Source organism: Pipistrellus hanaki, assembly GCF_964339955.1.
Source record: "Pipistrellus hanaki genome assembly, chromosome: 2".
In the NCBI taxonomy this organism is placed as follows: Eukaryota; Metazoa; Chordata; class Mammalia; order Chiroptera; family Vespertilionidae; genus Pipistrellus; species Pipistrellus hanaki.
In genome coordinates this window covers 172,620,792-172,633,705 of record NC_140504.1, presented here as the reverse complement: position 1 = coordinate 172,633,705, position 12,914 = coordinate 172,620,792, and the positions used below count along the sequence as shown (strand labels likewise).

General features: G+C 48.4%; 1 pseudogene across 1 annotated transcript; it reads right to left on the bottom strand.

Moving 5' to 3' along the window:
- Positions 1–9,090: 9,090 nt before the first annotated feature.
- LOC311618298 (small integral membrane protein 10-like protein 3) lies at positions 9,091–9,296 on the bottom strand (annotated as a pseudogene). The gene has a single exon. The product of its transcript is annotated as a small integral membrane protein 10-like protein 3 (transcript).
- Between the last annotated feature and the right edge of the window lie 3,618 nt (positions 9,297–12,914).

Genomic DNA, 12,914 nt, shown 5'->3' with positions numbered 1-12,914 from the left:
AGTTCCCCTTTGTTCTAGAGTCTTAGTAGTTAACAAAAAAATGGGTATCCAGATATTAAAATTTTTTATTGAGACAAAGAGAATGAGATTGGGGGTATGGCCTGTGTCTGAATCTTGAGAAAGGCTCATTACCTTCTGGAAACTGCACACATAGTATTAGGTTAGGTGGAGAGGAGGGCAAGGGCACTGACCTCAGAGGATTCCTGGCCCAGTGAGGAGAGCAAGGAAATGTCATTGCAGTGGCTTTGTGTGCTTCTTCAGATACACATATGGAAACAAGTTGGGAAGGCTTGAGGCCAGGTGCAATCTGCCCCCACCTGACCTTCCCAGACTCCTCTCAGGTCATTCTGTCCTCCCCTCATTCCAAGTAAACTGAACTCCATCTTTGCCTTGAAGGTGCCATACTCTTTCCCATTTCAGGGCTTCGACATATGCTATTCCTTCTCTTGTCACCATTAACTCCATCCCACTTCTTTTTTTTTTTTTTTATATATTATTTTATTGATTTTTTACAGAGAGGAGGAGAGAGGGATAGAGAGCTAGAAATGTCGATGAGAGAGAAACATCGACCAGCTGCCTCTTGCACACCCCCTACCGGGGATGTACCCGCAACCAAGGTACATACCCTTGACCGGAATCGAACCCGGGACCTTTCAGTCTACAGGCCGACGTTCTATCCACTGAGCCAAAAACAGTTTAGGCCATACATTCATTTTTAAAAGCCTGAAAGGATATGCAGTTGACTCTTGAACAATGCAGGAGTTAGTGGCCCTAATCTCTGCAGGGTCGAAAATTCACATACAACTCTGACTTCCAAAAAACTTAACTACTAATAGCTTACTGTTGACCAGAAGCCTTCCTGATAACATAAACAGTCAATTAACAACATATTTTGTATGTTATATGTATTGTATATTGTATGCCTATAATAAAGTAAGCTATAGAAAAGAAAATGTTATTTTAAAAATCATAAGGAAGAAAAATCCATGTACTATACTTATTGGGAAAATCCATGTATTAGTGAACCCAAGCTGTTCACATATGTGTTATACAGTTGACTAGGATCAACTGTATATTAACATGTTAACACTGTATACCTCTAGGTAGTAAGATAATAAGTAATTTTTTATTTTTTATTTTAGTTTGTAAAATTTTTACAATCAGCATATCTTGTCTTTTTTTTTTTTTTTTTGAAGAAATAAAGATTACTTTAAAATATTTGTTGTCCTGTCAGAAAAAAAGAAAGTTAGCCATGATGTTAGCATCATTCATTATTCATCAAATGTCCATTGATGCTTACTGTATGGCAGGCCTAATGCTAGGTCCTGTAGATGCAAGAATGGATAACATAAGTCCCAGTGTAGTGTATGAGAGACTATAAGCACTAAGACAAGGATGCTATCTATCTATAGTAATAAAAGGGTAATATGCTAATTATACCAGACATCTTCTGGATGACCTCATGGACATCCTTCCTGACAAAGAGTAATATGCAGATTCACCATCACTCCAACACACAAGATTGCTGCACCCATGTGGTCAAAGATCCTGTCCCCATGTGAACACAAGATGGCCACCACAAGATGGCCAGCAGGGGAGGGCAATTGGGAGGCACCAGACCTGCAAGGGAGGGCAGTTGGGGGTGATCAACCCTGCAGGGGAGGGTAGTTAGGGTTGACCAGGCTGGCAGAGGAGGGAAGTTGGGGCAAACAGGCTGGCAGGGGAGCAGTTAGACATCAATCAGGCTGGCATGGGAGTGGTTAGAGGCCTTCCACATGTGGGAAGGATCTTTGACCACATGAGGGCAGCCATCTTGTGTATTGGAGTGATAGTCAATCTGCATATTACTCTTTTATTAGATAAGATAAAGGCCTGGTGCATAGGTGGGGGTCAGCTGGTTTGCCCTGAAGGGTGTCCCAGATCAGGTTAGGGGTTCCCTTGGGGTGCAGGGCAGCCTGGGTGAGGGTCCTGTGGTGGTTTGCAGGCCAGCCACACCCCCAGCAACCTAAGTGGAGGCCTTAGTATCTGGAATTTATTTACCTTCTACAATTGAAACTTTATAGCCTGGAGCAGAGCCAAGCCTTCTGCTTGCTCCATGGCGGGCAGTCATTTCTGTTTGGATTTGTTTACCTTCTATAATTGAAACTTTGTAGCCTTGAGTGGAGGCTTAGGCCAGCAAGGGCAGGCAGAAAGTTTGGCTTTTTCCATTGCCTGGGAAACCCAAGCCTCCCTCCTGCTCTCTGTGGCTGCAGCCATCTTGGTTGGGGTTAATTTGCATACTTGCTCTGATTGGATGATGAGTATGGCTTATGGGTGTGGCTTGTGGGTGTAGCGGAGATATGATCAATTGTATATTACTATTTTATTAGATAAGATAATTTGAATAGGGCTCAGAGCCAAAAGGAAAGCCTATGGAAAATGTGATTTGGAAGACTTGAAATTTGATTTTTGAGATTTCTCTCAGCCCATTACAAGACTAATATCAAGATGTAAGAATGATTGAATCCATGTGAGGTACAAGCAGATATAACATCAAATGCCTCCAGCTGATAGGAAACCTTTTTGATGCAGCATGATCTGCTTCAAAGATAATTCAAGAGTTTCAGTTATCTTCTCTGTGGTATTCACCTCTATTTTATTTATTTATTTATTTATTTATTTATTTATTTATTATTTTTTTAATTTATTTTTTACAGAGAGGAAGAGAGAGGGACAGGGAGTCAGAAACATCGATGAGAGAGAGTCATCAATCAGCTGCCTCTTGCACACCCCCCACTTGGGGATGAGCTCTCAACCAAGGTACATGCCCTTGACCGGAATCGAACCTGGGACCCTTCAGTTCGCAGCTGACGCTCTATCCACTGAGCCAAACCGGTTTTGGCTCAGCTCTATTTTATGCTTCTTGCTTAAAATTTGTTCTTCTCCTTGGCTTCCCGGTAAACAGTATGGAACTGGATGAGTAGTTCCTTAGCAGAGGCCAACTTAAACCTACCCAGGTAAGCTGAGGTCCTTGTTGGAGAGACGGAGGTGACTCTGAAAAGTGAAACTGTCTGGAAGGACAAAGCTGGCCACCCCTAAATTTAGTAAAAATAAACATTACTCACTACAGAGCACTGAACCCCTGGAGCTAGAAGGGTTTTTTTTAGATCTTATATGATGGGGCGAAGAGATGTCGATGGAAGGAAATTCTATAGTCCTATACCATTAAGCAAAGTAAATTCCAATTTTATTGAATTTTGAGATTTGTTATAGAGATAATAGTTCTCTCTCATGTTTAAATCAATAAACATGCATCTGTGTTCTACTTGACTAATATTTCAACTTTCTATCTCAGAGGCAGCTCAAACTTATCATGCCCAAAAAGAAATGTATTACCATTCACTTCAAACCTGTTTCCTTCATGGGTTTCCCATTTCAATAAATGATACCACCATCCGCCCAATTAACCAAGGCAACTAATGCTGCACATCCAATCGTTACCACTAAACCCCATTAATTTTCTCCAACATCCCCTTTGTCCCATCCCCACTATACCTGGCCAATACCTAAAAAACTTACTTGGATTCTTTTTTGTTGTTGTTGTTATTTGTTTGTCAATCCTCACCCGAGGATATTTTTTCCCATTTATTTTTAGGAAGTGGAAGGAAGAGGGAGAGACAGAGAGGAACATCCATGTGAAAGAGACACATTAATTGGTTGCCCCCTGATGCACCTCAACCAGGGCCGGGGAACCTGCAGCCAAGGTACATGCTCTTGGCCAGAATCGAGCCCGAGACCCTTCAGTCCGAAGGCCAATGCTCTGTCCACTGAGCCAAACTGCTAGGGCTTACTTGGATTCTTTTTAATACCCCTACTGGCCTTCTTCCTTCTAGTCTTATGAGCCAAACTGGCTACCAATCTTTCAAAAACATTCATCTGACCACCCAGTGATATACCGTTAAATATTCAATGATCAGCTTTTGGGGAAATAAAATGCTCTGAATTCATTGTATTTTGTCAATTTCTTTGGTGTAAATATTCCTACCATGATCAATTCCAACTTACCAATGTAATATCACTGAATACAGAGATGGAAAGAAATGAGCACAATTTGCTCTCATAAGTCAGCTCCAAAATACCACTAAACCACAAATAATACATTTCAATAGATCTTTTTTAAAAAAATAAATATATTTTATTGATTTTATACAGAGAGCGAGAAACATTGATGAGAGAGAAACATCGATCAGCTGCCTCTTGTACACCCCCCACCGGGGATGTGCCCGCAACCAAGGTAAATGCCCTTGACCGGAATCGAACCTGGGACCTTTCAGTCCGCAGACTGACACTCTATCCACTGAGCCAAACTGGTTTCGGCTCAATAGATCTTTGATGCCCTCGAGATATACTATAAACTCTTCAGGCTGGCCTATAAGACCCACCATGATCTGGCCCTAATCATTTCTCCAGCCTAATCTCCCATCCTTTGCTGACCCCATTTCTAACCAATACACACCTTGCTCAAATACTTTACTTTGTGCTTTAGTCAGTAAGGGCAAAGATGGGAAGAGATTTTCCCGGGCCCCAGAAAGGAGAGCTCAAAGTGGGTGGGGCAGGTATAAAAATGGGAAGAGGCCAAAGGCAGGTTTGCCATCAGCTCAGAATTCAGTGGAATACACCGATAACTGTAGAAGCGAGACAATGTTACATAATGGGACCAGAATACCTGACTCCTATCTTAGTCCTGTCTGTCTGACTTTTAACAATTATTTCAGGATACTTAGGCCTCATTTTGTCCACATCTACAATGTGAGTTTGGGGATCAATAGCTAAGAGCTTTCCAATTCTGACAGTTTTTCCCTATGAAGAACCTAAATGAATAAGGCCAGCAGAGCAGCTAAAACTTGAGTCCTGCTTTTGGCCTCCTAGCTGCACTCACCTAAGGTCTCCTAAAGGGAGATGTGAGTTAAAGGACCAATTTACACCGTCCTCATGGAGTTCTCATTCCCCAAAGTCCTACATTTCCTTGCGGGGCACATGCAGCCAGCCCTTCTCTCTATCCTGATTGCTCCCTAATTGCTGAATCTTCTCCTGAGCAATGGGATCCCTTAGGACTGGGAGGCTCCTACGGTGACACGGAGCTATTTGGCTGCATCCTTAGGGACTCCTTGAACAATTCTGAAAATGGAGAGCTGCTATTTCATTGCCCCCTAAAATAAGGTGACCAGACGTCCCGCTTTTGGCGGGACAGTCCCGATTTCTAACAATTTGTCCCGAGTCCCACGGCGTTTTAAAAAAGTCCCGATTTTTGGAAAGAATGCACGACAAGCTAGGGAACGGCGAGAGAATGGGAAGGGAATATACGGTTTTCTGCGGCCATGTGGCTATTTAGCCAGCATATGAGTTTTATATTATTTTTGTTAATTCTATAATGTTAAACTTTAATAATAACAAATGATTGTTGAGAACTGATTATCGCGAACTGCTTATTAAAGTTCGCATTGTTGATCAGTTGTTAGAATTGTGGAATACGCACTGTCCTTACCAGGAACTAATGCTGCGACTGAACGCGTTTTTCTATGGTAAATAAAGTGTGGACATCAGAAAAATCACATTGATAAATTACATAAGTTACAAGTACACAATTATGTTTAATACATCATCTGTATATAGCATTGCTCACCACCCAAAGTCAAGTATCCTGTATTTCAAGCAGCATTTCTTTGCTGCTTTGTGATCTTTCTTCCAAATGTTTTAGTCTACCATTGATAGAAAATTCTGCAAAGCAGCCTGCATCAAGAGAGAATCTGTCTTGATCCATTCTTGTAGGTCGTGCAATATACACACAACCGCTATCAGAATACCTTCTCCTGGTCCTGAGCCCCGTGGGGCGGGATTGCAGCAGTTCCTTCCTAGAACAGCCGTTTCCGGGCCTTGGGAGAAGGCCCCAGAGGGCGCCAGGGGCGCACCCGAGGACCTGGACTGGGCGACGGAGGCAGAGGGTGGAGCGGTGAGCTGGGGAAGGGCTCCCACAGGTGGAAATCCAGGTTGTAGTAAGGACCAGGTGGGCGTCTCTCTGGACTAGGCGTGGGGGCTCGAGGCGGGTGGGTGCCTAATCCCATTCCAGCTACTAAGCAGAGTGCAGCAAACATCCAACGAGTCAGGAACCTGCTGGCCATGTCCTCGTCATAGGCCTGTTCTGGGTCATAGGGCACCTCTGGGTCATAGGGCATTTCTTGGTCGTAGGCTTCCTCTAGGTTGTAGGCCTCCTCTGGGTTGTAGGGCACTTCTGGGTCGTAGGCCTCCTCTGGGTCATAGGGTACCTCTGGGTCGTAGGGCATTTCTTGGTCGTAGGCCTCCTCTGGGTCATAGTCCTCCTCTGGGTCATAGGGCACCTCTGGGTCATAGGCCTCATCTGGGTCATAGTCCTCCTCTGGGTCATAGGGCACCTCTGGGTCATAGGCCTCATCTGGGTCATAGGGCACCTCTGGGTCGGCGGCTTCCTCTGGGTCGAGGGCCTCCTCTGGGTCATAGGGCACCTCTGGGTGGTAGGCCTCCTCTGGGTCATAGGGCATTTCTTGGTCGTAGGCCTCCTCTGGGTCATAGGCCTCATCTGGGTCATAGGGCACCTCTGGGTCGTAGGCTTCCTCTGGGTCGTAGGGCACCTCTGGGTCGTAGGGCACCTCTGGGTCATAGGGCACCTCTGGGTCATAGGGCACCTCTGGGTTGTAGGGCACCTCTGGGTCATAGGGCACCTCTGGGTCGTAGGCTTCCTCTGGGTCATAGGGCACCTCTGGGTCATAGGCCTCCTCTGGGTCGTAGGTCTCCTCTGGGTCGGCGGCTTCCTCTGGGTCGGCGGCTTCCTCTGGGTCATAGGGCACCTCTGGGTCATAGGGCACCTCTGGGTCATAGGGCACCTCTGGGTCGTAGGTCTCCTCTGGGTTGTAGGTCTCCTCTGGGTGGGCGGCGATCTCTGGGAAGGCGATCTCTGAGACAAATGCGCAGAAGAATCCCTGCTGGATGGCAAAGCCTCCCCGGGGAGCGCCCAGGAGAGCGCAGGGTTCCAGGCCCACAGGCGAGTGCGCCCCCCCTCCTGAGCCCCAGGGCGCCTCGGGCACCAGCAGGAGGGTGTGTCCTCCCGCACACACTTGCAGGACCGACATGGGCTCGGGCGCGATTCGGTCTTCAGGGCCCGCGGGCTCCTCAATTCGGCGGCGCTTGGCAGGGCCGGGCTCCCCGGACTGCGGTTCCCACCAGGGCGCGGCATAGGAGCTGGGGCTGAGCGGGCGTCTGCCCAGCATCCTGGCCGGGGGAGGGTCACTCCGCGGCGGCTGCAGAGACAGGCGGGGCGGGGACAGGCGAGACAGGTGAAGCGGGCGGGGTGGGCGGGTGAAGAGCTGCGCGTCGCAGGGCAAGTCCTCGGAGCTCCTGGGCGTCCGCCCCACAGGCCGGCAGTCTGGCTTGTGGGAACCAGCGCCCCGGCTTCCAATCTTTATCCGCCCGTGCTGACCCCACCCACACCCACCCCCCAATTGTGTGCCCAGAAACAGCGGCTCCGGGCTAAGCCCCGCCCTTTCCGAGGCCCCGCCCCGCCGAGAGGGGGGCAGCTTCCGAGGCTGTAGTTTGTAATCCCGTTAGGAGGCCACCATGCTGCTCTGGGCCGGATTTCCAGTGTGGCTCCTGTTGTTTTTTGAATTGATCTTGGATGAGGAGGACAGGATAACACAAACGCGATTACCGACACGTAAGACTGTCTTCCCCTTCGAGCCTCATGCCCTCGTGACCTGCGCTTTTCTCTTTGGGAGTGGGGCGAGTTTTTGGGTCACATCATTATTTCCTGCTTGCCTAAGTTATAATTACTGTCAGATCCTTTCGGTCTTGCTAGAATGGAGTGTGTGACTAGCAGCCTCCGTACGATCAATTTACCAAAGCGTTGGATCCAGACTGCAGCAGCGAAGTGTTCCTGTTTTGAGCCCAATTTGCAGATAAAAACACCACGCGGAAGGATTTTGTCCCAGAGCCGGTCTGAGAGGGGAAACTGCACTTTATTTTATTTTACTTTATTTTTCTGAGCTAAAGAGCAGATTTTATTTCTCATTTCCCCAGAACACTAAGAGAGCACATGGCATGGTGACCTCGCACACAATTACAGACTGGTCTATGCAGTCCGTCTCCTGGAAACGGCTGTCATCATCCTTACAAATGTACGCTCCTCAGTGACCTCTGTCCAAGTCATCAACACACAACAAGGCAGGCGTGGCCGTAGGAAAACCTCCGCCAAGAGGCACCGGAGTCCTGGAGCTGCCAGCCCGCCTCAGAGACCCACCAGCTGCCTCTCTGCGTGGTCTCACGCTCGCTTCCAGTTCAGGCCACGCTGCCAGGGTCCCAGTTTGAGAAAGGTTTATTCTAAAGGTGAGCTTGATATTGCAGCTTTCACCATAGGGCCTCCCCTAAAATTTCATTTCAGGAGGAAAGGCAGGCGAGAAAAGAAATCAAGTGTTTCTCCAACCACAATGATTCTACAAAAGCGCAGCAATGCTAACAGCACATCATCAACGCAGCATCCTGGAGATGGTCAGCCGGCCGGGGAGACAGCGTCCCGACAGGAGCCAGGACGGGTGATGGTTTGTAAGGAACTTTAAGTCACACCTTTATGGTCTAATCCGACATCTATGCAGGTTATGATCCTGTTCTCACCGAAATGGTCTCCCTATCCTGAACGGCTTTCGAGGAAATTTAAAACACGATCAGTAATGTCCTTTCACGTCACCGGCTTCCCATGAGTTCCAGTCCCGCTCGCTGAGTCTGTCAGGACAGAAACCAGGCAGGGACCTCGCGCTGCACTGCGTGCACCAGGCAGAATGGGAGGAAATCGTTCTAGGACAGCCTGTAAATGAACCTATTTTAGTGTGCAGCCTGGACCTCCACCGCGGCATCACGGCGTGGCTGCTTCACAAGCCTGCGGGGCCCAGGGGCCGGGGCCGGCGGCAGGGCAGGTCCGCGGAGGTCCGGGGGGCGCTGGGCAGCACCTCCCCGCGCTCTGCTGTGTGCCCGGGCAGCGCCTCTGCGGCGGTGCCCGCGGACACGGCGGTGCCCGCCGGCGGGAGGTCCTCAGTGCATCTCCATATGAACCTGCAGGCGGACGTTGAGCATCATGGAGGCCACGATGTAGAGGTAGGAGAAGTGGATGCGCAGCCGCCAGGCCAGATCGAAGAAGATGAGCAGCGTGCGGGTCAGCCCCTTGCAGAAGACCCCACAGGAGCGGGCGGCGGCCGAGCGCGAGAGGCGGACAGCCAGGCCGACAGCGCCGCCGCCATATAGACCCGCGCCCGGCGCCCTGAAGCCCGCCGCCCGCCCTCCGACAGACCCCGCGTCCCCCTCCCCCCCAACACCGCCCCCCCCCCCCCCCGGGCCTCCGCCCCGGCCGCCGGCCCGCGCTGGGCGCGCCGAGGGAGCGAGGGAGGCGGCGGCGAGGAGGCGCGGCGGCCGCGGGCGGGCCGCGGGGAGGGCAGTGCGCCGTCTCCCTGTGGGAAGCGCCTGGGGAGACACCGGACACTGCACTTTAAGATGGTGCAGGGTCTGATGGGGCTTTCACCGGAAGTCCGTTAGAGGCGTGTCTTGTGCGTGCTGTGCGAGGTATAATGGCGGCTGCAAAAGCGAAGGTGTGGCTCAGCGTGTCAATAGGAGTAAACGCCCAACGCTGATTCTGTAACATGTAACGCTTCCATATGGGGACAGAGGGCAAGGCAATATTGCCTTCTGCCCCTGCCTCCTAACCTCGTGGTTGCTCATTTTGTCCCTTTTTACAAAATAGCATGCTAAAGACTCCCATTTTTTTTTTTAGGGCTGCATGGTATTCCTTTATTCGGAATTATATTTAAATCGGGGCTCTCTTGATTAAGGTGACCAGGCGTCCCGATTTTGAACAATTTGTCCCGCGTCCCTCGGCGGGACTTTTTTAAAACGCCGAGGGACGCGGGACAAATTGTTCTAAAGCGGGACGTCTGGTCACTTTACTCTTGATGGACATTTGAGCCGCTAGTGGTCTGTGACTTGGGAGCAATGGCATTCCTTGGGGAATCTGTGGGAAAGGCAGATTCCTTGCCCCAGGAACACACCCCAGGACCACTGCATCAGAAATCCCGGAGCGTGCAGCCCAGGAAGTCTGTTGTTTTGCACTAAAGTTAAACTGAACTTGTTTTCAAAAGCTAGCAGTTGAGGGCTTCGGGTTCCAGGGGTGGTTTATGCTTGTTAATGACCAAGTCATAAGGGAATTCAAACTTCCTGGGCTGCATTCGGGGATTTTGCCAGCATTCCTGACCTGCATTTGCCCTTACGTCTGTGTGGGCGGGAATTCCCCGGAAGTGGCACAACCCAGTGACGGTCCCCGCTGGGCACATGTGCATGCGGTTGGAACCTACACCCAGGCTCCCAGGGGATGGAAGCAGCTGCTGTGTTTCCGGGCTCGGTGGTGGGAGGAGCTTGGAGGAAAGCATTGCTTTGGCCCTAGAGAATTCTGTCTTCGATCCATGAACATTCCACATTCGATGAATAATGCGGGCAACATTCAAGAGAGAGAGGGTGAAGGTGCCATATGAAGGGGACAGATGGACGAATTTAAAGCTGGCCAGGACTCCAGGAGGAGCCCACGCTCCTGGCCTGGACTGTAGTGGGGTCAGAACTGGGGTTCAGTGCAGTCCTGGGCTTCCTTTCCCCTCCCGCCAGAGAAAGCCAGCCAACCACTCAGCCACCCTTCCTCTCTGGGTGCATGTCTCCATATCTCAGCTTTGCAGCTCCTCTGATTCCCTGTGAGCTTTCCTCTTTCCTTCTAGTTGTAGAATTTCCATTCATTCAACTTTCCTGTGGTTCTGGATGATGTCCATTCTGTTTTTTAGTTGTAGTTTTGAAATTGTAGTGCAAGGCAGCAGTTTAGGTGCTTACCTATGCCACCATATTGGTTTCTCTCCTCGCTTAACTTTGATAAATATCAGTTTTCCCAGTTGTAAGTGCAGTTAACAGTAGGTATTAAATTGTGGGCAGCAGCCGAAACCAGTTTAGCTCAGTGGATAGAGCATCGGTTTGCGGACTGAAGGGTCCCAGGTTCGATTCCAGTCGGGGGCATGTACATTGGTTGCGGGCACATCTCTGGTGGGGGTTGTGCAGGAGGCAGCTGGTCGATGTTTCTCTCTAATCGATGTTTCTAGCTCTCTATCCCTCTTCCTTCCTCTCTGTAAAAAATCAATAAAATAAAAAGAAAAAAAGAAAAAGAAATTGTGGGCAGCATTTCAGGATGATTACGTTTAATGTATTGTAAATGTTCTGGATTTTTCTCTGATAAGAAATCTGTTCAGAGCTATGTGTATCTCAGGGAAAGCTTCAGAATGAGTTTTCAGAACGGTTAACTCCATAGGAAGCAAAGTTCAGCACCAAGGATAGTTCCACCACAAGTAACACCAGTTGCTTGCCCCTCAGAGGCCCATTTCGATTCAGTTCACTCACTTACCCAATATTTATAATGACTACTATATGCCAGCCACAGTTCTAGAATCTAGTGACACACAATAAACAAAAAAATATGAAAATACTTGCATTCTTGTGAAGGATAATTGGAAAAATTACATAGGATATTAGGAGATGTTAGCTACCATGAAGAAAGATAAAACAGAAGATAGGGATATGGAGTATGAGATAGTTCAATTTTAAATGAGATGGTTAAGAAAGACTCAACTCATTCCAGAAAAAAAAATGCCTTTTGAAGGAGATGAGGGTGCTAGCCATAAAGATATCTGGGGAAAGAGACTTTCTAGAAGTGGGAACAGTAGGTAAAAAATTCTGAAGTAAAATGAGGAGTAGCAAAAGGCAGTCTGGCTGGCTGGAGTGAGAGATGAGATATAGGATTTAAGACCTGGGAGGTGATATGGATCTTAGAGCACTCATCAGACTTTGGTTTTCCTTCTGAGCACTACAAGAAGCCCCTAGAATGTTTTGATAAGAGGATTTACAGTGTTTGAATTGTAAAAGGACCATCTAACTGCTGTTCTAAGAATGGACTATGGAGAACTCGCTGGGTGGCTCAGTTGGCTGGTGTGTCATCCCATACACCAAAAGGGTTTGATTCTCGGCCAGGGCACATACCTAGCTTGTGGGTTTGATCCCCTGTTGGGGTGCATATGGAAAGCAACTGACTGATGTTTCTCTCTGACATAGATATTTCTCTCTCTCTCTCTCTCTCTCTCTCTCTCTCTCTCTCTCTCTCTCCCCCCCCCCCCCAAAATCAGTAATATGCCAAGTCAGCGTGGCTCAATGACTGAGTGTCAACCTATGAACCAGGAAGTCACAGTTCAATTCCTAGTCAGGGCACATGATCGGGTTCTGGGCTCGATCCCCAGTGTGGGGCATACAGGAGGCAGCTAATCAATGACTGGTTCTCTCTCTCTCTCTCTCTCTCTCTCTCTCTCTCTTTCTCTTTCTCTCCTCCTTTCCCTTCCTCTCTGAAATCAATAAAAATATTTTTTAAATCAATAAACATATCCTTTTTAAAATATATTTTATTGATTTTTAACAGAGAGAAAGGGAGAGAGATAGAGAGCTAGAAATGTCGATGAGAGAGAAACATCGACCAGCTGCCTCCTGCACATCCCCCACCGGGGATGTGCCTGCCTGCAAGCAACGTACATGCCCTTGACCGGAATCGAACCCGATATCTTTCAGTCCGCAGAATGACGCTCTACCACTGAGCCAAACCGGCTTCGGCTCAATAAACATATCCTTGGGTGAGGATTAAAAAAAAAAAGAATACACTATGAAGAAAGAGAATGGAAGCCATGAAACTAGTTAGATAAATTGCAATATTCCTGGTGGAAAAAAAAGATAATGATTCGGACCAGAAAAGTAATAGTGTAGATGATGAAAAGTGATCTTTTGGGGATATATAT